The following is a 23,323-nucleotide window of genomic DNA, read 5'->3' as shown; positions in this document are numbered from 1 at the left end:
GGACTGGGGGTGTAGCTCGGAGGTAGAATGCCTCTGGGCTCAATCCCCAGCACTACAAAAAAAATTGTATTTGAATGCATATTGCCACAACACTCCCCAGCACTGTGGAAGATAGGAGCTAAGGATGGGGGTTTGGTTTGTAGCAAGAATGTGTGTGTATCTGTTAAGCCTGCAGGATCCTAAGCTCCTGGAAACAGACTCGCCAGCCACGCTGCTCCCTGCCCAGCCCGTCCACCCATTCCACCGACTGGTGGTCAGGCACGTGGCCCCCAAAGCCACTGCGGGGCACAAGCTGTGGCTGGTTCCTCTTTAGAAGCTGCCCTGTATCCTTTCTTCAAGGCGCTGAGAGTACCAGCCTGCAGGCAGGTGGTCTGCAGAAACTCTGGCCTGGAGCTCAAAAGCCCCACTGGGTCTCAGTGGCTTGCTAGCTGAGGGCGTCTGAGCACGCTGTCTCACCTCCCCGTGACTCCTCCGTGACTCCCTTTCATCACCTGTAAAACCCAAGCCCTGCTAACACAGCTCCAGAGTCCTGTTACGCAAGTTAACCCATTAAGCCCCACGTTTTCCATTCTGCCAATAGTTGAACAAAATGAACACAGGTTGCAGTAAAATAGGTTGGACATCATAATCTCAAGCTTATATATTATTATGTCAATTTATATTGATAGTATTACATAATTGTGTCATATGTTACACAATTAGATTATATTAGAGACCTTATTAAAGTTTGTATGGGTGTTTCATATCTGGGATGATGAGATTTTTTTTTTTTTTTTGCAGTACTGGAGATGGAACCCAGACATTCGACCTCGAACTACACCCCCAGCCTATATTTTACTCTTTATTTTGAAACAGGTTCTCACTGAGTTGCAAGGGGCCTCACTAAGTACACTAAGTAGCTAAGGCTGTCTGCTAATCGCAGTCCTCCTGTCTCAGCCTCCCAAATGCTGGGATTACAAGTGTGTGCCACCATGCCCGGTTTGGGATGATAAAAATTCTTTTTTTTTTTTTTTTTTGTGGTACTAGGGATGGAACCCAGGTGCTTTCTACTTCCAGGCTACACTCCCAGACCTATTTTTTATTTTATTTAGTAACAGGGTCTCACTAAATTGCTGAGAGCCTCATTAAGTAGCTGAGGCTGGCTTCGAACCTGTGCGATCCTTCTGTCTCAGCCTCCCTGGCGCTGGGATTACAAGCGTGAACCACCACGCCCGGCTCCGGCTCCTCTCAAGGCAAAAGCCACCACTTCAGACCCCCATACCACACCTCTAACCCAGAAAGCCATGGCTTGACTCTTCCTCCTGGATCCCAGACCCCTGAAATACCCACTCCTCTTCATCCTTCCCCACCCCAGCCTTCCCACCTCCCCGTCCTCCAGCAGGGATCCATGAAGCCTGCTTCCCACCCAGTACCTTTCTCTCTCCCTCCACCCTCTGAGATATTTACTGCACCCTCCGCCTAAAGACCTTTCCCCAGATCCACAGATTCTTGCAGAACTGTTTTTCTAACAAGTTATATATGGACACTGTGTGTGTGTGTGTGTGTGTGTGTGTGTGTGTGTGTGTGTGTTACTGGGGATGGAACCCAGGTGCATTCTACCTCCGAGCTCTACCCTCAGCCCTATTTTTTATTCTTCATTTTGAAACAGGGTCTCACTGAGTTGCAGAGGGCCTCACTAAGTAGCTGAGGCTGTCCGCAAACAAGCAATCCTCAGGTCTCAGCCTCCTGAATGTTGGGATGATAAGCGTGCGCCACCACGCCCGGCTTCAGAATAACCTTTTTAAAACTTTAGTCTCCTCATTCAAGTTCATCCTGATTTGCCTGGGATAAGGGGTTTGCCAGGCGCCACTAGCCTCTCTGTTCTAAAACCTGAATGTCCCGGCAAGCCAGAACGAGTTAGTCACCTAAGCCACTCTCAACATGAAAAGATGTACAAGTTTTCCATTTTTGCATACAAATTCCCCGCAGCTCAGAGCCCGCGGTGATCTGGCCCCTGCCTGGATCTCGGCCTCCCTCCTCAGGCCTCTCTGTGCTCTCTGCCCTGGCCTGTCTCCAGTTCCTGTCCCGGGGCATGCTCCTCTACCTGCTACTCTCCCAGTGCTCCTCCACATTCCAGAAACACCCTTTGGCCTCTCATTCTGTCAGGAAGAGCTTCCCCGAGTCGAGTCCCCAGCCAGGGTCCTGTGCCATAGTCATGAGGTTTTCAGAAAATCTTTATAGCAGTATAGCAGAGTCCCTCCTTTTTTTTTTATTTTTTTTTTTTATTTTTTTTTTTTTTTTTTGCGGTACTGGGGATGGAACCCGGGGGCATTCTGCCTCAAGCTCCACCCTCAGCCCTCTTTTATATTCTTTATTTGGAAACAGGGTCTCACTGAGTTGCAGAAGGCCTCCCTAAGTAGCTGAGGCTGTCCATGAACCGTGATCCTCCTGTCTCAGCCTCTGGAATGCTGGGATTACATGCTTGCACAGCCACGCCCGGCTGAAAGTCCCTCTTTTGTGTGCACAGCTACAACTTTTCTGTGCAGTGACAGCAGGTCAAAGCAGCTTTCCACGGAGCTAAGTAAGTCATTACGATCTGGATACGCCTTTATTGTCTACTGATGCTTGGTGGTGATTAGCACGGCCTGCTAACCGCACAGCTCTGGGAAAGACTCCATCTTTGGAGAAGAGATCCATGGCGTCCCTAAGGGAGAGCTGGGAGGGTCCAAGGAGCTGCGCAGCCTCCTCCGCTGCCTTACAGTCCAAAAGGAGACCTCGGAGAAGCCACTACTAGAACTACGCATTTTTTTAAATTAATTTTGCAGTACTGAGGCTGGGACTCAGGGGCATTCTACCTCCAAGCTATACCCCCAGTGCATTTTTTTTTTTTTTTTCAGTACTGGGGATGGAATCCAAGGGCATTCTGCCTCTGAGCTACACCCTCAGCCCTATTTTTTAATCTTTTTTTTTTTTTTTTTTTTTTTTGGTGGTGGTACTGGGGGTGGAACCCAGAGGCTTTCTACCTACTCTACCTACGAGCTATACTCCCAGACCTATTTTCTATTTTATTTGCAAATAGGGTCTCACTAAGTTGCGGAAAGCCTCACTAAGTAGCTGAGGCTGGCTTCCAACCTATGTGATCCTCTTATCTCAGCCTCCCAAGCACGGGGATTACAAACGTGGCCACCACACCCGGCCTAATCTTTTTTATTTTTGAAACAGGGTCTCACTGAGTTGCAAAGGGCCTCACTAAGTAGCTGAAGCTGTCTGCGAACCGTGATCCTCCTGTCTCAGCCTCCGGAATGCTGGAATTACAAGCGTGCACCACCACGCCTGGCTTTTATTTTTTATTTTGAAACAGGGTCTCACCGACTTGTTGAGATCTGCTAATTTGCTAAATTGCTGAGTCTGCCTCCAAACCTGTGATCCTCCTGTTTCAGCCTCCCAAGTACTAGGATGACAGGCATGTCCCACCACACCCAGTTGAGACCAGTTTAAAATGCTACCAACCAAGAAATTCAGAGAGTACCCTTTGGGCTTCTGACAGATGGTTGTGTCTGAGTTCCAACTCCCAATCTCTAGTGATATCTGGGCCTGGAGACAGACACCTATAATCCAGTACTTGGGAGGCTGAGAAAGGAGGATCTTGGGTTCGAGGACAGCTTCAGCAACCTGTGGGTGTCCAGGGCAGTGGTGTCCACAGCAAGCCCCTCCAAGGTCTCCCGGGTCTCACCTGCGGCAGCTCTCAGCATGCCAGTGTGCCACTAGGGGAAACCCAGGATTGTCACGTAGCCAGGGATCGCTAAGTGCTGGATTGGCATGCGCTGCCTCAAAACGCTTGCGTACTTACAGCTACTTCCGAATATTCTGCAGTGGACGAGACAAGCTGGCTCTGCATTTTCCAGGAGGAAGTCTATCACACCCCATCCACCGAGCGCCACCCCTTTGGCACTTTGGCTCCAGCCCAAGAGGGGATTCGGAGATGATCACGCAACCCTTGGCAGCTACTGAGTACTAGATCTAATCCGATAAATACCGTGACTCTCCCACCCCACCCTGGCTGGATCTGCACACAGCCAATCAAAGGAAGTGCGAACCTGACTCCAGTGGTACCTAGACTCAAAGGACTCAACCTCGGGATTATAGCAATGTACCCCCCAATTTTTTTTTTCTGGTCTGGAGATGGAACCCAGGGGCATTTGACCTCCAAGCTACACCCCCTGCCCATTTTTTTTTTTATTCTTTATTTTGAAACAGGGTCTCACTGAGCTGCAGAGGGCCTCACTAAGTAGCTGAGGCTGTCCGAGAACCGCGATCCTCTGGTCTTAGCCTCCCAGATGCTGGGATTACAAGTGTGCACCACCACGCCCAGCTTTTTTTGTTTTTGTTTTTGTTTTTGTTTTGGTACTGGGGATTGAACCTAGTAACATTCTACCTCCAGGCTATACCCTCAGCCAGGTTGGTTGGTTGGTTGGTTGGTGTTTGTTTGTTTGTTTGTTTGTTTGTTTGTTTGCAGTACTAGGGATGGAACCCAGGGGCATTCGACCTCCGAGCTACACCCCAGCTGTTTTTTATTCTTTACTTTGAAACAGGGTCTCACTGAGTTCTAAAGGGCCTCACTAAGTAGCTGAGGCTGTCCGCGAACCACGATCCTCAGGTCTCTGCCTAAATTGCTGAGGGTTTCACCAAGTTGCTGAGGCTGGCCTCAAACCTGCAATCTCCCTGCCTCAGCTTCCCAAGTATTGAGATTACAGGTGTGCGCCGCCACACCCGGCTTCCAAAAAATTTTTGCCAGCAATATTTCCTCTCCCAAAGGCTTCCCCGACTTATCAGAAAAATCTCTCCAGCTGTTTCTTTCAGTGCCCTCTCCAGTTCCTCCCTGCCCGTCACTGTCCGCCCGCCTTGTCCTTCCCTGCGTTGCTGTTCCTAGCCAAAGCATCAGCTAAGACTTGCATTCCTCCAGGTACAGCGGGGCTCCCCGGAGAGCAGAGGGGTTAGCAGCTCACAGCCTGACGCCTGCACTTGCAGATACAAGTGCTGTGCCCCTAATAAAAAGCCAGATGTCAGCCAGGCTCTACCCCCAGCCCTATTTCTTTTTTTCTTTTCTTTTCTTTCTTTCTTTCTCTTGCGGTACTAGGGATGGAATCCAGGGGCATTCTACCTCCAGGCTACACCCCCAACCCCGTTTTTTTATTCTTTCTTTTGAAACAGGGTCTTACTGAGTTGCAAGGACCTCACTAAGTAGCTGAGGCTGTCCATGAACCATGATCCTCCAGTCTCAGCCTCCCGAATGCTGGGATTACAAGCGTGTGCCACCACGCCTGGCTTATTGTGTTGAGGATAGAAAGTTCCTAACGGTCTTTGATTCTCTGCAGGAGTAAGCCAAGCAGGAGTTATAGAAACCAAACAGGCAGTTATGTGTGACCAGCCGGGTACCTGGGGGGACATTAGAGCCTTGGGTCACCCAGGGTCACATCGTGGCATTTCTGAAGCTAAGGTCTCCGTTCATTTTATCGCAGTGGTTCGTGTTCTTAATTCTCTTCCCCGCCATGTCTTCACACAAGACTTTCAGGATCCAGGGATTCCTGGCCAAGAAACAAAAGCAAAATCATCCCATCCGCCAGGCGTGGTGGCGCACGCTTGCAATCCCAGCATTCGGGAGGCTGAGACCAGAGGATCACGGTTTGCAGACAGTCTCAGCTACTTAGTGAGGCCTCTGCAACTCAGTGAGACCCTGTTTCAAAATAAAGAATAAAAAATGGGGCTGGGGCTGTAGCTCAGAGGTCGAATGACCCTGGGTTCCATCCCCAGACCCCCAAATAAATAAATAAAAAGACTAAAAATATAGGACTGGGGGAATAGCTCGGAGGTAGAATGCCCTTGGGCTGCATCCCTAGAAGAGAAAAAAAAATCGTCCCATCCCCCATGGATTCAGATGAAAACTAGCAATCAAATCAGATACAACTCTAAGAGGAGACATTGGAGGAAAAGCAGAAGGAGTCTGTAAAGGTTTAGACATGAGATGACACCCATATTTATGGTGTGTCAAGGTCATGATCATCTTGCTACACCAGGCTGAAAATGAATCTGCTCTCCAGCTAAGAAATGCATAGTACTGGGTTGGGTTGTTTCAGTAATAAATATGTGAAACCTTCATTGAAGTCTCAGGAAGAGTTATTTCCATCGAGAAAGAAAAGCCAATGGACTTTCCTGCAATTAGGAAAAAAAATTGGAATGCACTAGAAGAAGATACTTTTCATCAAAGCAGGTGTTACAGGGCAGGGGTGGAGGTGAAGGAAACTCCCAACTTCGCCACCCAGAAGCCTTAAGCCCTGCAGCGGGCACAGAACACCACACAAATCTCCCTGCCAAGCTCGAGGTGTCCACCAGTTACTACCAAGCTCTCCACAGCCTCTTTCTGGGAGCCCCTTAACCCAAGCCCACCTGCTCCCTTCCCCTCCCTCCCGGACCTGCACCTGCGCCTCTCCTAGGAAGGCGCTGCTGCCCCCTGCTGGGGGTGATGGCCCTGGCGGGCTTTCCTATCTCCTTTCTAAGCTGAGAGAGCAGATGTCCTGCCTCACACTGGCCCTCAACTACTGCTCTCATGGGGCCAAGAGACACATCTTTAGAGGGCGGGGTGGCCCACACTTGTAATCCAGTACTTGGGAGGCTGAGACAGGAGGATCGCAGGTTCTTGGCCAGCCTCAGCTACTTAGCGAGGCCCTCCACAACTTAGTAAGACCCTGTTTCAAAATAAAGAATAAAAAATAGGAATGGGGATATAATTTGGAGGTAGAATGTCCCTGGGTTGAATCCCCAGTACAGAGAGAGAGAGAGAGAGAGAGAGAGAGAGAGGTCTTTGAGGACAAAGGCAGGATGGACAGTGGGTTCGCAGCTGGGGCGGGGGGGGGGGGGCGTGCACGCCTGTAAACCCAGTACTTGGGAGGCTGAGACGGAGGATTGCAGGTTTGAGGCCAGCCTCAACTACTTTGTGAAGCTGTCAGCAACTTAGTGAGCAACTTTAGTTCCAAATAAAAATAAAATAAAGCTGGAGGTGTAACTCGGAGGTAGAGTGCTCCTGGGTTCAATCCCAGCACACCACACACACACAGATCACTCTGACCCAGCGCTAGAGAAGCTGTATGACGCCCCAGCCTTATTACCAGGAAGGAGAGCAGCAGCCCCAGTGGCCAGACGGGCGCTTCCCGGGGCGACTCTGAGAGCCAGGGCCCCTCCTTCCATAATGGGATAAGGCCAGTCAACCCACAGCTACCAGTGAGCATGACCTTTGTAGGTGAACTCCCAGCTACAGAGGCCTGGGTGTCTTTAGGGGGCAGATGGCGGGTCACGCCTGCTCTCAACTGCACCGAGACAAAGAGGATCCACTCCCAAGGTGTGCTGGATTTTTTTGTCCCAGGGTTTAATCCCGTTTGTACTGAACTGAACACATACCAAGCTCCTCCCTGCCTCGGGCAGGGCCTCCCCCATGCCTGCTGAGAGAGGTGGGGTCGTGACCTCACCCCTCCACCGGGCCCACACAGCACCCATGCGCACCTCGGGCTCTTAAACAACACCATGGACCAGTACACAGGCCACGGCAGACACAGACACTGGGAACCCGCGGGGGTCCTCTGCAAGAGCCAGCACCCCAAATCCAGCTTGGAGGACCCCGGGAAGGGCCACCTCTGCCCCCCTTTCTTCCAAGGGCCTCCACTTCCCAGGGTCCTGCCTTCAGCTCACACTGCGCCTGCTAGGTAGGGCCAGGCTTCCCAGGTCACCAGAAACAAGGGGCACAGAACAAACTGTATCCAGCCCCGTTTTACTTTTTATTTATTTATTTATTTATTTATTTATTTATTTATTTATTTATTGGTACTGGGGGTGGAACCCAGGGGCTTTCTACCTCCGGGCTACACTCCCAGACCTATTTGATACTTTACTTGGAAACAGGGTCTCACCAAGTTGCAGAGGGCCTCACTAAGTAGCTGAGGCTGTCCTCAAACCATGATCCTCCTGTCTCAGCCTCCTGAATGCTGGGATTACAAGTATGCACCACCACATCTGGCCTTTACTTTTTTTTTTTTTTTTTTTTTTTTTTTGGTGGTACTGGGGTTCCTGGAAGCCCTTCTACCTCCGGGCCACACTCCCAGACCTTTTTTTTTTTTGGAAACAGGGTCTCTTAAGCCAGCGTGGCTGGCTTCAAACCTAACCTGCACAATCCGCCTGTCTCCACCTCCCAATCGCGGGGGATTACAAGCGTGTGCCACCACGCCCGGCTGGCTTTTACTTTTTATTTTGAAACAGGGTCTAAGTTGCTAAGGTTGGCCTCAAACCTGCCATCCTCCTGTCTCAGCCTCCCACGTACTGGGATGACAGACATGAGCCACCACACACAGTTTACTTTTATATCTTATTAGTTCTTCCTCCTTTATTTCATGTATATTACATTTATACACATGCATACACACATGTACATATTTTATGTATATTACATTTATTACTTTTTCATTTTATCAGTGTTTCTTCCTTTATTTTATATATATTACATTTATACACACACACACATATACATATATACATTTTGTGAAGGTACTGGGGATTGAACCTACGGGTATCCTAACCCCAGCCCTATGTGTGTGTGTGTGTGTGTGTGTGTGTGTGTGTGTGTGTGTCTGTGTGTGTGTCTGTGTGTGTGTGTCTGTGTGTGTGTCTGTGTCTGTGTGTGTGTCTGTGTGTGTGTGTCTGTGTGTGTGTCTGTGTCTGTGTGTGTCTGTGTGTGTGTGTGTCTGTGTCTGTGTGTGTGTCTGTGTGTGTGTGTCTGTGTCTGTGTGTGTGTCTGTGTCTGTGTGTGTGTGTCTGTGTCTGTGTGTGTGTCTGTGTCTGTGTGTGTGTGTGTCTGTGTCTGTGTGTGTGTGTGTCTGTGTGTCTGTGTGTGTCTGTGTCTGTGTGTCTGTGTGTGTGTGTGTGTGTTATTGGGACATTATAGTCTTGTATCATAATGTAATCATACTGCCGATGACATACATGTACACGCTCTTGGCGTTCCCCCTTTTATTGAAACAGGGTCTCTCTAGGTTGACGACAGTCTCCCTGCTTGCTGACCTTGAACCTGGGGGTCTGTCTCAGCCTTCCAAGCTCACCTGGCTAACTTTTAACCTCATCAAACGAATGAAGACACATAGTTTTGTTTTCGTTTTTTATTTTTTTATTTTTGTTTTTGCGGGTCTGGGGATGGAACCCAGGGGCATTCTACCTCCAAGCTCCACCCCCAGCCCTATTTTTCTTTCTTTATTTTGAAACAGGGTCTCACAGTGTTGCCAAAGGCCTCACTAAGTAGCTGAGGCTGTCCTCAAACCGCGATCCTCCCGTCTCAGCCTCCCAGATGCTGGGAATACAAGCGTGCACCACCACACCCGGCTCATAGTATTTTTTTTTATTAAATAGTTGTTAAAAGTTTATAATAAACAACGAGCACTCCATCCCGCAGCGCCTCCCTGGATGCGCCTGTTTACTGACTTCTTCCCTGACTCCAGTGGTGCCATGGTCTAGCGAGGCAGCTCGCGGTCCTGTTGCCTGCACACTGACTATATGCCATCCGCGGAGTCCCTGCTACGAGAGACTTAACCCTCCTCCCTTCTGCTCCTTGCCCCCCTCCCGCCCTCCAAGGGTTGGTAGTGGTATTATTCTTTTGGCTGGTCTTCCGCCTGCCTTTGCAGCTCCTAATCACAAGTCTAAGCCTCTCTTTGTTCCTTTCCTCTGGTCCCCCTGACCGCTCCGGTTCTGTAAGAAGCTAAGAACTGGGAACGGCCCTGCCCTGCCCTCCGGCTCCGGTCCCACTTCAGGTTAGACCTTTGCTTTTCCATTCTTAGGTAAAGCACTGACACATTGCTCTGGAACCGTAATTAAATCTCCAGCCTTTACTTATGGGTCTATTATAAACAACTGACACCCGGAACAGTATTCACATAATAACCTAATTACATAGCAACCCAGTTATTGTTTGCTACCTAGCAGAAAGTTGCTAAGATAACACTCTTTTATCCAATGATCCGAGGTCACAAGCTCTCATCTCTTTCAGGATTTTTTTTTTTTTTTTTTTTTTGCGGGTCTAGAGATGGAACCCAGAGGCATTTGACCTCTGAGCTACACCCCCTGCACTATTTTTTATTTTGAAACAGGGTCTCACTGAGTTGCGGAGGGCCTCACTAAGTAGCTGAGGCTGTCCGCGAACCGTGATCCTCTGGTCTCAGCCTCCCGAATGCTGGGATTACAAGCGTGCGCCACCACACCCGGCTTTTTTCAGGATATTTTAGAATCAAAGTCAAATACAGTCTTCTTTTTTTTTTTTTCTTTTCCTATAGCTGAATGTTTGCCCCCCCCCGCCCCCATTCATATGTCAAAACCCAACCTCCAGTGTGATAATATATGTAGGTGAGATCTTCGGGAGATTCAGCAACTTAGCGAGAGCCTGTTTCAAAAACATAAAAAAGGCTGGAGGTATAGCTTGGAGTGGAAGCCCCTGAGCTCAATCTGTAGTACCGAAAAGAGAGAGAGAGAGAGAGAGAGAGAGAGAGAGAGAGAGAGAGAGAAGAGAGAAGAGAGAAGAGAGAAGAGAGAAGAGAGAAGAGAGAGACTGAGACTGCAGAAAGTTCCATTGCTACTTCTACTGTGTGAGAACACTGCAAAAAACCAGCCACCTGCACCAAGAAACCAACCCTCAGGAAACACTCAGACCTTGGGGAGCTTTCCACTCCCTCAGACTGTTTTTTTTTTTTGTTTTGTTTTGTTTTGGTTTGGTTTGGTTTGGTTTGGTTGTGCAGAAATGGGAATGGAACCCAGGGGCATTTTACCTTCAAGCTACACCCCCCAGTCCTATTTTTTTTTTTTTTTTTTTTTTTTTTTGTGATTCTGAGGGTGGAACTCAGGGGCTTTTCCGCCTCTGGGCTATGCTCCCAGAGCTAAATAAAGTATAAAATAAAGTATCAAATTAGGGTCTCACTAAGTTGCTGAGAGCCTCACTAAATAGCTGAGGCTGGCTTCGAACCTGCACGATCCTCCTGTCTCAGCCTCCCAAGGGCTGGGATTACAAGCGTGCACCACCACGCCTGGCTATTTTTTATTTTGAAACAGAGTCTCACTGAGTTGCGGAGAACTTCACTAGGTAGCTGAGGCTGTCCTCGAACCCCGATCCTCCTATCGATGGTATTTAAATGAATTCAAAGTCCTAAGACACTTTAACCCCCTCATTTTCTGAAAAGCACGCCAAATTTTGATGGGCTTTCTTCCTGGATCATGACTTTCTTATCATTTTTCATTTTATCTGAAGTCTCTAGTCGCTTTTGGGGAGCGGAACTTTCTTCTAGGAAAGAAACCCATGAAGCCAGGCGCAGTGGTGCATACCTGTAATCCCAATTCAGGCATGCACCTTGGGAGGCTGAGACAGGAGTATCTCAGGTTCAAGGCCAGCCTCAGCAATTTACCAAGACTGTTTTAAAATAAAAAATAGAAGCTGGGCGTGGTCGTGCACCCTTGTAATCCCAGCACGAGGAAGACTGAGACATGAGGATCACAGTTCTCGGACAGCCTCAGCTACTTAGTGAGGCCCTTTGCAACTCAGTGAGACCCTGTTTCAAAAAACAAAAAATGAAAAATAGGGTTGGGGCTGTAGCTTGGAGGCAGAATGCCCCTGGGTTTTATTCCCAGTACTGCAAAAAAATAAATAAATAAATAAATAAATAAATAAATAAATAAAAGATGGGTCTAGCCACTGAGCCCACCTTGAGCCAAGAGGGCAGCGCAGCCCAGTCCACAGTGACAGAAGCCCCTGCCCATAGGACCCTTCAGCACCTGATTGCCTGTTCATCTGCCTCCCTTATCATATAGCCTTTATGATGAGCCAGTAAAAGTAAGGAAGTATTCCCCTCCACTCTTCGATACCGTAGCAAATTCTCAAACCTAATAGCTAAGGGGTTGTGAGAAGCCTTAGTGGTAGGCCAACTCCAGCAGCACATAAGCCACCTAAGGACACACTACTCGTAATTGGCATCTGGAGAAGGGGTGTCTTGTGGGACTGAGCCCTGGGCCTGTAGGATCTGGTGCCACCTCCAGACAGAGAGCATCAGAATTGAGTTAAACTGGGGGACAACCATAGCCAGGCGTGGTGGCGCACACTTGTAATCCCAGCACTTAGGAGGCCGAGACAGGAGGATCGCAGGTTCTCGGGCAGCCTCAGCAAGTAGTGAGCCTCTCATCAACCTAGTGAGACCTTGTTTTTTATTATTTATTAATATATTTATTTTATTTATTTATTGCAGTACTGGGGATGGAACCCAGGGGCATTCTAACTCCAAGCTACACCCCCAGCCCTATTCTTTATTCTTTATTTTGAAACAGGGTCTCACTGAGTTACAAAGGGCCTAAGTAGCTGAGGCTGTCCACGAACCGCGATCCTCCGGTCTCAGCCTCCCAAATGCTGGGATTACAAGCGTGCGCCACCACGCCCGGCTGAGACCATGTTTTAAAATAAAAATAATAGGTGTGTTCATTTCGAGTCACCCCCTCATGCCATTTTGGCATGGGGCTGTATTTCTATTTTCTCTATTTCTATCTTTTAATAAACTTCTTTAAATCTTAAAAAAATAAAAATAAAAAATAAAAATAATATAGGATGGGTGTGTAGCTGGGAGAAGCGGCTGGGGTAGGGCATACACAACCGCCAGAAGTGAGGGACAGCGTGAGTGGAGGGAGAAAGTGTTTTTCTTATCTGCTCTGTTTTTATAAATTTTGTCTGCATTGCCATGATCCCTGGTGGTCTACACGGCTGGGTATGTTTTTCAGCTGAGAAGCTTTCTTGGTGTTGTAATAGTTCTGCTCTATTTATGTTGGTCTCTGTCCAAGGACAGCGATCACCCCAGCAGGACAGGCTGGGGCTGGGGCCCAGGGGTGGAATTGGTCCCACCTGGGGCCACGTCCAACCAGCTCAGTCATCCTGGTTATTTCTCAACCTTCCTGAGCCTGGTTCCCCATGTGTGAAAAGAGAATCATAATACCTCACGAGGATTAATGGTGAAGCTCATACAGTGATTAGCGCAATGACTAATGCCTGAAGACAGTCAGGACGCGGGAAACATGGAGTTTCACTTTCTTTTTCAAAATAAAATAGAAAAAAATGAAGAGACAGAAACAACACACACACACACACACACACACACACACACACACACATATGTGCATATAATTTTTTGCGGGCTTGGGGCTGGAACCCAGGGGCATTCTACCTCCCAGCTACACCCCCGCCCTATTTTTTATTCTTTATTTTGAAACCGGGTCTCAGTGAGTTGCAGAGGGCCTCACTAAGTAGCTGAGGCTGTCCGCGAACCTGGATCCTCCGGTCTCAGCCTCCCGAATGCTGGGATTCAAGCGCGCGCCACCGCGCCCAGCGAAACTTCTATCATTGGAACTTCAGCTGCACTTCATCTTTATTTGTTTAATACTTCATCTACCATACTTGGACTAATTCTGGGTTTTTCTTGTTGTTTTTGTTTTGCATATATATACTGGGGATTGAATGGAAGGGCATCCTACCTCTGAACTAAACCCCCAGCCCTATTATATTTTTTATTTTGAAACATGGTCTTGCTAATTTTTTTTTTTTTTTTTTTTTGGTGGTACTAGGGTTCCTGGAAACCCTTCTACCTCCAGGATACACTCCCAGACCTTTATTTATTTATTCATTTATTTATTTATTTATTTATTTATTTATTTGGAAACAGGGTCTCTTAAGCCAGCACGGCTGGCTTCAAACCTGTGCGATCCTCCTGTCTCCACCTCCCAAGCGCGGGGATTATAAGCGTGCGCCACCACACCCGACAGACTTGCTAAATTTCTGAGGCTGGCCTCAAATACATATAATGCTCCTGCTTTGGTTTCTTTAATACTAAGATTTCAGGTATGTGGCACCATGCCTGACTGAATAATTCTGTTTTTAATTTTTTCCTCTATAGAATGATGTTAAAGCCATCACAACCCTTTTTAATTAATACAGGTACATTTGTGATGAAAATTATAACATGTCATCCAAAGACAATGAAGAATAACTCAACAAATGGAGAGAGTAAACTATGTTCATGGATTGAAAGATTCAACTCTCCATTGATCTATAGAATCAACGCAAAGCCAAAGTTCCAAAAATTGTTTTGTAGAATTGAATATATTGACTCTGAAGTGTGTGTATATATATATATATGTATATATATATATATATATATGTATATATATATATATATATATTTGTGTGTGTGTACTTTCAGACCTATTTTATACTTTATTTGGAAACAGGGTCTCACTAAGTTTCTGAGAGCCTCACTCAGTAGCTGAGGCTGGCTTCGAAGCTGTGTGATCCTCCTGTCTCAGCCTCCCAAGCACTGGGGTTACAAGCGTGCGCCACCACACCCGGCCTGGAATGTATATTTTATTTTATTTTATTTTTTCAGGTCTGGGGATAGAACCCAGGGGCATTCGACCTCCAAGCTACACACCCCCTGTCCTATTTTTATTCTTTATTTTGAAACTGGGTCTCACTGAGTTGCAGAGGGCCTCACTAAGTAGCTGAGGCTGTCTGTGAACCGCGATCCTCTGGGTCTCAACCTCCTGAATGCTGGGATCACAAGTGTGTGCCACCATGCCCAGCTCTGGAATGTATATTTTAAAGTAGAAGTCCAGCAGGGCATGGTGGCACATGCCTATAATACCAATAATTGGGAGGCTGAGACAGGAGAATCACAGATTTTCAGCAACTTAGTGAGACCCTGTTTCCAAATAAATAAAGTAGGGTTGGAGGTGTAGCTCAGAGGTAGAATGTCCCTGTGTTTAATCCCCAGAACTACAAAAAAATAAAAACAGATAAAGTAGAAGGCCAATAATAGCAAGACACTTCACCTGGTATCTCCAAGGGGAAGATGTGTGTTACTGTATATGAAATATTATTATAAAAATATAACAATAAGCTGGTCACAGCATCACACATGTGTAATCCCAGTATTTGGGAAGCTGAGTCAAGAGGATTGCAAGTTTGAGGTCAGCCTGGGCAACTTGGCAAAACCGTGTTTCAAAACAAAAAGGTCTGGAGGTATTAGCTCAGTGACAGAGTGTCCCTGGCTTCAATCTGCAGAACCATAGACATACACGCACACACAGGAGAGATATACGTGTGTGTGTGTGTGTGTGTGTGTGTGTGTGTGTGTGAGTAAGACTTCACTGTAATGACACAGAAATAGATCAGTTGACTGAATGGAAAGCAGAGCGCAGAGGGGCCGGGCGTGGTGGTGCACGCTTGTAATCCCAGCATTGGGGAGGCTGAGACAGGAGGATTGCAGGTTCCAGGCCAGCCTCAGCTACTTAGTGAGGTCCTCTGTAACTCAGTGAGACCCTGTTTCAAAAATTAAAGAATAAAAAAATAGAGCTGGGGGTGTATCTTGGAGGTAGAATGCCCCTGGGTTCCATCCCCAGTAAGCAAGAGAGAGAGAGAGAGAGAGAGAGAGAGAGAGAGAGAGAGAGAAGAGAAGAGAAGAGAAGAGAAGAGAAGAGAAGAGAAGAGAAGAGAAGAGAAGAGAAGAGGAGGAGAGAGAGAGCACGTGTGCAAGGAGAAACAGACCCACTGTGTCAGACAATGAGTCACCATCTCCGGGCTGGGCTCTGCTCCAGTGGGAACTCCAGGGGCCAGCTGTGTTCATATTGACAGAAAAGCTTAAAGTTACTACTGAGCCGTATGTCCAGTCAAGCCAGGCGTGGTGGCACAGGCTTGTAATCCTAGTACTTGGGAGGCTGAGAAGGAAGATCCGGATTCATGGCCAGCCTCAGCTACTTAATGAGGCCCTCTGCAACTCAGTGAGATCCTGTTTCAAACATAAAGAATAAAGCTGGGCATGCTGGCACACACTTGTAACCCCAGCATTTGGGAGGCTGAGACAGGAGGATCATGGTTTGCGGACAGCCTCGGCTACCTAGTGAGGCTTTTGCAATTCAGTGAGACCCTGTTTCAAAATAACAAATAAAAAATAGGGCTGGGGGTGGAGCTCGGAGGTAGAATGCCCCTGGGTTTCATCCCCAGCACCACATACGCACAAAAAAAAAAGGCTTGAAGCTGCCTTCGGCCCAGCCCAGTAACCCCAACACCCCCACCTATGAGCTCCTCACGATTCATATACTCATGAAGCTGCCACCTCCTCAGACTCTCACCCCAACATCAAGGTCCCCATCCCTGAGTAACCCCGAATCCTCAAACACCTGCCCGGTGCCCTCAGACACCTGCCCAGCCTGGAAGTGGATTGGCCCAAGCCCGGGGCCATCCAGCAGCAACGTCCCACCACACCCAGAGTCCAACGTGTCTTCTTCTTGAAGCCGCTACAACCATCTCCACCCCCTTGTAGGGAACACCAGCCTCATCACACCTCAGGCCAGGCAGTATTTCTTCTCCAATCTCACCCTAGACCCTTCCTTGGCCAACAGGAGGTATCTACTCAAATTCACATAAAGACGCCTTCGGAGCTAGCAACAGCCTTGCCCGGGGCCCCTTGGACTGGAGAATCACGAGTCATTCCCCGAGGCTGACTCTGAAGCCAACTTTCTGATGGCTGGTACAGCCCCGGGCCACAGAGCGATCCACATCATTGGACCGGCAGGACATAAGAGGGGATCTGACGCCCCAAAATTGTACAATTACACCCACTTGGTTGGCTCAGGCAGAAACCCTAGAGAGCATCTCCACCTGCCCGAACTATGTATTATCCTCCAGCTGGGCATGGCGGCACACACCTGTAATCCCAGTACTTGGGAGGCTGAGGTTCAAGGCCAGCCTCAGCAAATAGTGAGACTCTCATCAACCTAGCAAGACCCTGTTTCCAGATAAAAATAGGGCTGAGGGTGCAGCTCAGAGGTAGAATGCCCCTCAGTTCAATTCCTAGTACCACGAAAAAAAATTAATTATTATCCTCCATGTCTTGCTTATAGATAAAAAATGAGAAAGGCGCCCAGGAAGGTCTCATGCACCGGAAGTTTAACTCCTGCTCCTCGTTCCCATCCATGACTTCCAGAGTGCTTGCAGTCCCTGCACCCTGCAGCTTCTAAAGAGAGTGGCAAGCTTGGTCCAGGCCCCCTGGCCCCAACCCTGGGCGGGTGCGGGGCACCCCTAGGCGACCCCCTTTCCACCTGGAAGGACCCTGTAAAAAAGGAAAAGAAAAAGAAAAAAGGAAAATATCGGAGAGGGGTCAAGAAGGTGGCGGATGCCAGGATACTGGAGATGAAGACAAAACTTACCCAAATGAACTGGAAATTTTGGAAAAATTCCCCGCTAAGGAGGACTGCTTCTTCTCTACATTGTTAAGAATCTTGGACATCACCTGTAAGGAGAGAGACTTTAGCGGAGACCAAGGAGAAAGGTGGTGCTGAAAGCGGTCTCCGCGTTGGCGGTGGAGACTTGTATTCAGGAGAAGCAGAAATCGGAGCCTATCAACCTTATTTTTTTTTTTTTTTGAGAAATTACACCAAAGGTTGAATGCTACCGTCGCGCATGCTTAGGAAGACTGGACAACATTCAGAGCGGAAAAAGAACTTGGGAAAGATTTGAAATGGTGGAGGCAGTGGCAATAGCAGTGGCCAGTACTCAGGGGAGACAGAGATCTGATACATTACACCTGGAACCTTTGAAGTAAAGAGAGTGGCAAGCCCAGCCTCTGCGGTGATGAGCCCCAGGGTTATCTCCCGTCCTCCAGGGACACCCCCTCATTCTAGAAATTCTGTTCACTTGTCACCAGGGTGGGTGCCCACCATGGCTTTGTTCTTCCTCCGCTCCCCTTAGGAGGGTGAGCAGGAGCTGAGTGCATCCCTACCCCCTCAGGGAACGGGCCGGGCTGTGAGTCCGAGGGTCAAAGGTGGAGAGGGGCGTGGGGAGGAGGCTCTGCAGTGAGCAGATGGAGGGCGTGTGATGGCCTGGGGTGTGATGAGGCTGGGGTTCCCTACAAGGGGGTCGAGATGGTCATAGCGGCCTCAAGAGAAGACATGTTGTACTCTGGGTGTGGTGGAGCGGTGCTGCTAGATGGCCCTGGGCTTGGGCCGATCCACTTTCAGTGTCATCTTGACACCAGTGCTGAGACGCTGCTGCAGAAAACCCTCCTGAGGTGCTGCAGCCCGATCCAGGCTGAGTGCCATGGCGGGGGGCTGCCGGGGGCTGATGATAGAGGCTCCGGGCACTGCCGTGTGTGTGTGTGTGTGTGTGTGTGTGTGTGTGTGTGTGTGTGTGTGTGTTTTGCTGGGGATGGAACCCGGGGGCATTCTACTTCCCCCAGCCCTATTTTTTAATTATTTATTTATTTATTTATTTATTTTTGGTGGTACTGGGGATAGAACCCTTCTACCTCTGGGGGCTACACTCCCAGACCTATTTTTTTAAATATATTTTATTTGGAAATAGGGTCTCTTAAACCAGCACGTCTGGCTTCGAACCTGCACGATCCTCCTGTCTCCGCCTCCCAAGTGCAGGGATTACAAGGGTGCACCACTACGCCCAGCTTATTTATTTTTTATTTATTTATTTTTGTGGGTCTGGGGATGGAACCCAGGGACATTCGACCTTCTGAGCCTCACCCCCTGCCCTATTTTATATTTTTATTTTGAAACAGGGTCTCCCTAAGTTGCAGAGGGCCTCACTAAGTAGCTGAGGTTGTCCATGGACCTCCGGTCTCAGCCTCCCGAATGCTAGGATTAAAAGCATGTGTCACCACACCCAGCTCTTTATAATTCTGTTTTTGGGTTTTTTTTAATTTTTTTAATTTTTAAATTTTATTTATTTATTTAATTTTTCCGGTCCTGGGGATGGAACCCAGGGATATTCAACCTCCAAGCTCCACCCTCAGCCCTATTTTTATTCTTTATTTTGAAACAGGGTCTCACTGAGTTCCAGAGGGCCTTACTAAGTAGTAGCCGAGGCTGTCCGCGAACTACGATCCTCCTGTCTCAGCCTCCCAAATGCTGGGATTACTAGCATGAGCCACCACGCCCGGCTCAAGAGCTCTGTCCTCACTACCTCCATCTTGTGGGAATGGCTGCCTGAGCCGCCCTGCCTTGGACTACATTCAGGTTAGCATCAGGAGGCAGCCAGGCTTGAAGGGGCCGAGGGCGCCTGGGTCAGAGCTGAGGAAGAGCTTTCCGAGCAGGCTTAAGACATTCCTCCAGGCTTCCAGAACCTGGGGCACGTGGCTGGGCAGGACGGGGCACAGAGGCTGCTCACACCACACTAAGCACCCCAGGGCCACACACCTGCCTGCCTGGCGAGAATGAGTCCCTGAAGCAGCCACAGTGTGGGGAAGGGCAGCAGAAACCTCAGGAACACTAGTGGGAGACCCATGGCCACCCAGCTGCTCCAGAGGCTGAGGGCGGGAGGACTGCAAGTCTGAGGCCCACCTGGGCAACTTAGCAAGACCCTGCACCAAATAAGAAATGAAAAAGGGCCGGGCGTAGTGGCCCACACTTGTAATCCCAGCATTCGGGAGGCTGAGACAGGAGGATCAAGATTCGAGGACAGCCTCAGCTACTTAGTGAGGCCCTCTGCAACTCAGTGAGACCCTGTTTCAAAATTAAGAGTAAAAAATAGGGCAGGGGGTGTAGCTCGGAGGTAGAATGCTGGGAGGGAGGGAGGGGAAGGAAGGAAGGAAAGAAAAAAGAGGGAGAGAGAAAGAAGGAAGGAAGGAAAGAAAGAAAGAAAGAAAGAAAGAAAGAAAGAAAGAAAGAAAGAGAAAAGGAAGGAAAGAAAAAGAAAATAGGGCTGGGGTGTAGCTTAGAGATAAAATGTTCCTGGGTTCCATCCTCAGTACAAAGAGAGAAAGAGAGAAAGAAAGAAAGAAAGAAAGAAAGAAAGAAAGAAAGAAAGAAAGGGTGGAGGGAGGGCGGGAGGGAGGGAGGAGGAAGGAGAAAAAAAAGAAAAAGGGGATTGGGATACAGCTCACTGTTAGAGTGCCCCTGGGTTCAATCCCCAGTACCTAGAATTAAAAAAAAAAAAAAAAAAACATTGGGAGTAAAGATTTCTCAGAAATTTGGGGACAACAGGCTTGGAAAGGAATGTTCTGAGTAACCCTAGAACAAGGCTTTCAAATTAAATCTGTTATCTTCTCGCACTGACCTTTGTCTCCTTTCTACCTAATTTCATTGGCCCGGCCCCACCTCAGGGCCAGCGCCTGGCTACTGGCGTGGCCCTTCCCCCTCAGCTCGGCCACATCCCTGGCCTGATGACATCCACACTGCCTTTGTGCACACGTGCAAAAGCTGCCCCGTCCCGCAGACAGGTGCTGCCAGGCACCCGGGTGCCAGCTAAGAAAGCACAGCGCAGGCCGGGTCTCAGATCTGCGAGTCCTATGGATCTTCTGCCATGGCGCCCATGGGAGCCCTCCAGGCTGCCATCCCCGCCGCGCTGTTGGACGAACCCTCGCGCATCGAAGGTCACAGACATATTCCATGTTGACTATCATGGGAGAGAGGGAAAACGTGCTTTGGCACTTGAGTGTGTGAAGTAGATTTATTACTTCCTCGACACTCACACCTGTCTGCATTACACAACTGGAGTTGCCGAGGGACAGAGGAAGAAGAGACTTTCCACACGCTTTCCAGGAACACTTCGTTACCTGGTGGGTAGCAATTAAATGTGACTGGATGTGACATCACCCTAGATAAAAGATGAAATGCAAATGGGTTAAAGACATTTGTGTGTGTGTGTGTGTGTGTGTGTGTGTGTGTGTGTGTGTTTTACTGGGAATGGAAGTCAAGGGCATTCTACCTCCAACCTACACCCCCAGCCCTATTTTTAAGCCTTTATTTTGAAAGAGAGTCTCACTAAGTTGCTGAGGCTGGTCTCAAACCTACGATCCTCTTGTCTTAGCCTCCCGAATACTGTGATTACAGGTGTGGCCGCCATGCCCTTCTATAAACACAAACTTCACAGAAAGCAAAACCTGGAGCCAAGAGTCATGAAAAGATATACAGCGTTATCAGTAATCAGGGAAATACAAATTTGAAAAATCAACTTATATTTTGTACCACTTGATTGACAAAAATTATATCCCAATAAAGCTAAAGATGTACAATAACGGGAACACTGACACAATGCTAGGAAGAGAAAAAATTAGTGCAATAGCCGGGCGCGGTGGTGTACACTTGTAATCCCAGCATTCGGGAGGCTGAGACCGGAGGATCGCGGTTCGTGGACAGACTCAGCTACTTAGGTCCTTTGCAACTCAGTGAGACCCTGTTTCAAAATAAAGAATAAAAAATAGAGCTGGGGGGTGTAGCTCAGAGGTCAAATGTCCCTGGGTTCCATCCTCAGGCCCCCCCCTCAAAGAAAGGAAGAAATTAGTACAATAACCCTGAGGCACACGTTTTCATTTGAAAATAGAATTAAAAGTACTCTACAAACCATTAATTCTGCTCCTAGGGATAAACACATGTGCTACGTGGTACATACAGGGAGGTTCGCAGAAGCGCTGTTTGTTATGGAGGAAAATATAAATAAGCCAAAAAGACAACGGCAACAGGCAGGATGTGCAAATTATGTGAAGGGCCCATGATGAATTACTTACAGCACTGAACTGGAGCTTCACCCAACAATTTGGATGAATCCCAAACATCTGTCAAATCAAACGCCAACAGCAAGAGGAAAGCAGATACTGTTATCTCTTAATAAACTTTTGTATATCTTCAATATTTAATTAGAACATTTAGGAGAAAGAGCTGAAGAAGAAATGGTCAGAGTGAGCCGGGCGTGGTGTCACAGGTTTGCAATCCCAGCATTCGGGAGGCTGAGACCGGAGGATCGCGGTTCGCGGACAGCCTCAGCTACTTAGTGAGGCCCTCTGCAACTCAGTGAGACCCGGTTTCAAAATAAAGAATAAAAACTGGGCTGGGGGTGTAGCTCGGAGGTAGAATGTCCCTGGGTTCCATCCCCAGACCCGCAAAAAGAAAGAAAGAGAAAGGAAGGAAGGAAGGAAGTGAGGGAGGAAGGTCGGAGTGAATCAGAAAGGAAAGAAAGAAGAGAGAGAGAGGAAGGAAGGAAGGAAGGAAGGAAGGAAGGAAGGAAGGAAGGAAGGAAGGAAGGAAGGAAGGAAAGAAGGAAGGAAGGAAGAAAAGGAAAGAAAGAGAAGAGAGAAAGAGAGAGAGGTCGGGTGAATCACGACCAGCCTGGCCAGGGTTTCCCTCCGCGGAGGTCGTCCTGCTCCTGCGGCTCCATCGGGGTGAGCCCGGGGCTGCCCTACTCGGCTCTGTGGCCTGTGGAATGAGCTCAATGATACACCTGGCTCGTAAACCCAGAACGCCAGAGAAGCCCAGGCGGAGGATACGGTGGCACCTCACACCAGCAAAAGTGCTGTGCAGTGACATGCGGCGTGATTCTGACAACTGCGGGGATGCTGGGCCCGGAACAGATAGGTCCATCTTGGGACTTAGCCCTGACCCACGCACACACACCTGCTTAGGGAGCAGGCTGTGGTGCGGCTGTCTACTGATGTCAATCATGCAGGGGTCGGAGCCTCGGCCTCAGCAAGGGAACCAGAGCTCCTCCCACCTGTCTCAGGAGGCTGCCAGATGCCAAGGCCCAGGTCCTGTCCGCATGTCCCCTCTTGTTCCCAGACCATGCTCAACAATCTAAGTCAGTTGAAGCAATAAAACTAGTCAGGCTTAGCAGGGTGGTACAGGCTGTAATCCCAGCGCACAGTAATTTTTTTTTTTTTTTTCAGTAGCAGGGATGAAACCTAGGGACATTCTACCTCCAAGCTGCATACCCAGCCCTATTCTTCTTTCTTGTTTTCTTGCTTTCTTGCTTTCCTTTTTTCAGTACTGGGGATGGAACCCAGGGGCATTCTACCTCCGAGCTACACCCCCAGCCCTATTTTTTAGTCTTTAGTTTGAAACAGGGTCTCAGTGAGTTGCAAAGGGCTTCACTAACTTGTAGCTGAGGCTGTTTTGGAACCACGATCCTCCTATCTCAGCCTCCCAAATGCTGGGATTACAAGTGTGCGCCACCACGCCCAGCTTGTACAGTAATTTAGGAAGACTCTATCTCAAAATTTAAAACACGGGAGGCAGCCGGGCGTGGTGGCGCACGCTTGTAATCCCCGCGCTTGGGAGGCGGAGACAGGAGGATCGCGCAGGTTCGAAGCCAGCCGTGCTGGCGTAAGAGACCCTGTTTCAAAAATATAAAATAGGTCTGGGAGTGTAGCCCGGAGGAAGGAGGGCTTCCAGGAACCCCAGTACCACCAAAAAAAAAAAAAAAAAACACGGGAGGCTGAGTGGTGACACACAACCGTAA

This window comes from Muscardinus avellanarius (genome assembly GCF_963383645.1).
Source record: "Muscardinus avellanarius genome assembly, chromosome: 3".
Taxonomy (NCBI): Eukaryota; Metazoa; Chordata; class Mammalia; order Rodentia; family Gliridae; genus Muscardinus; species Muscardinus avellanarius.
This window is presented reverse-complemented; position numbering follows the sequence as displayed.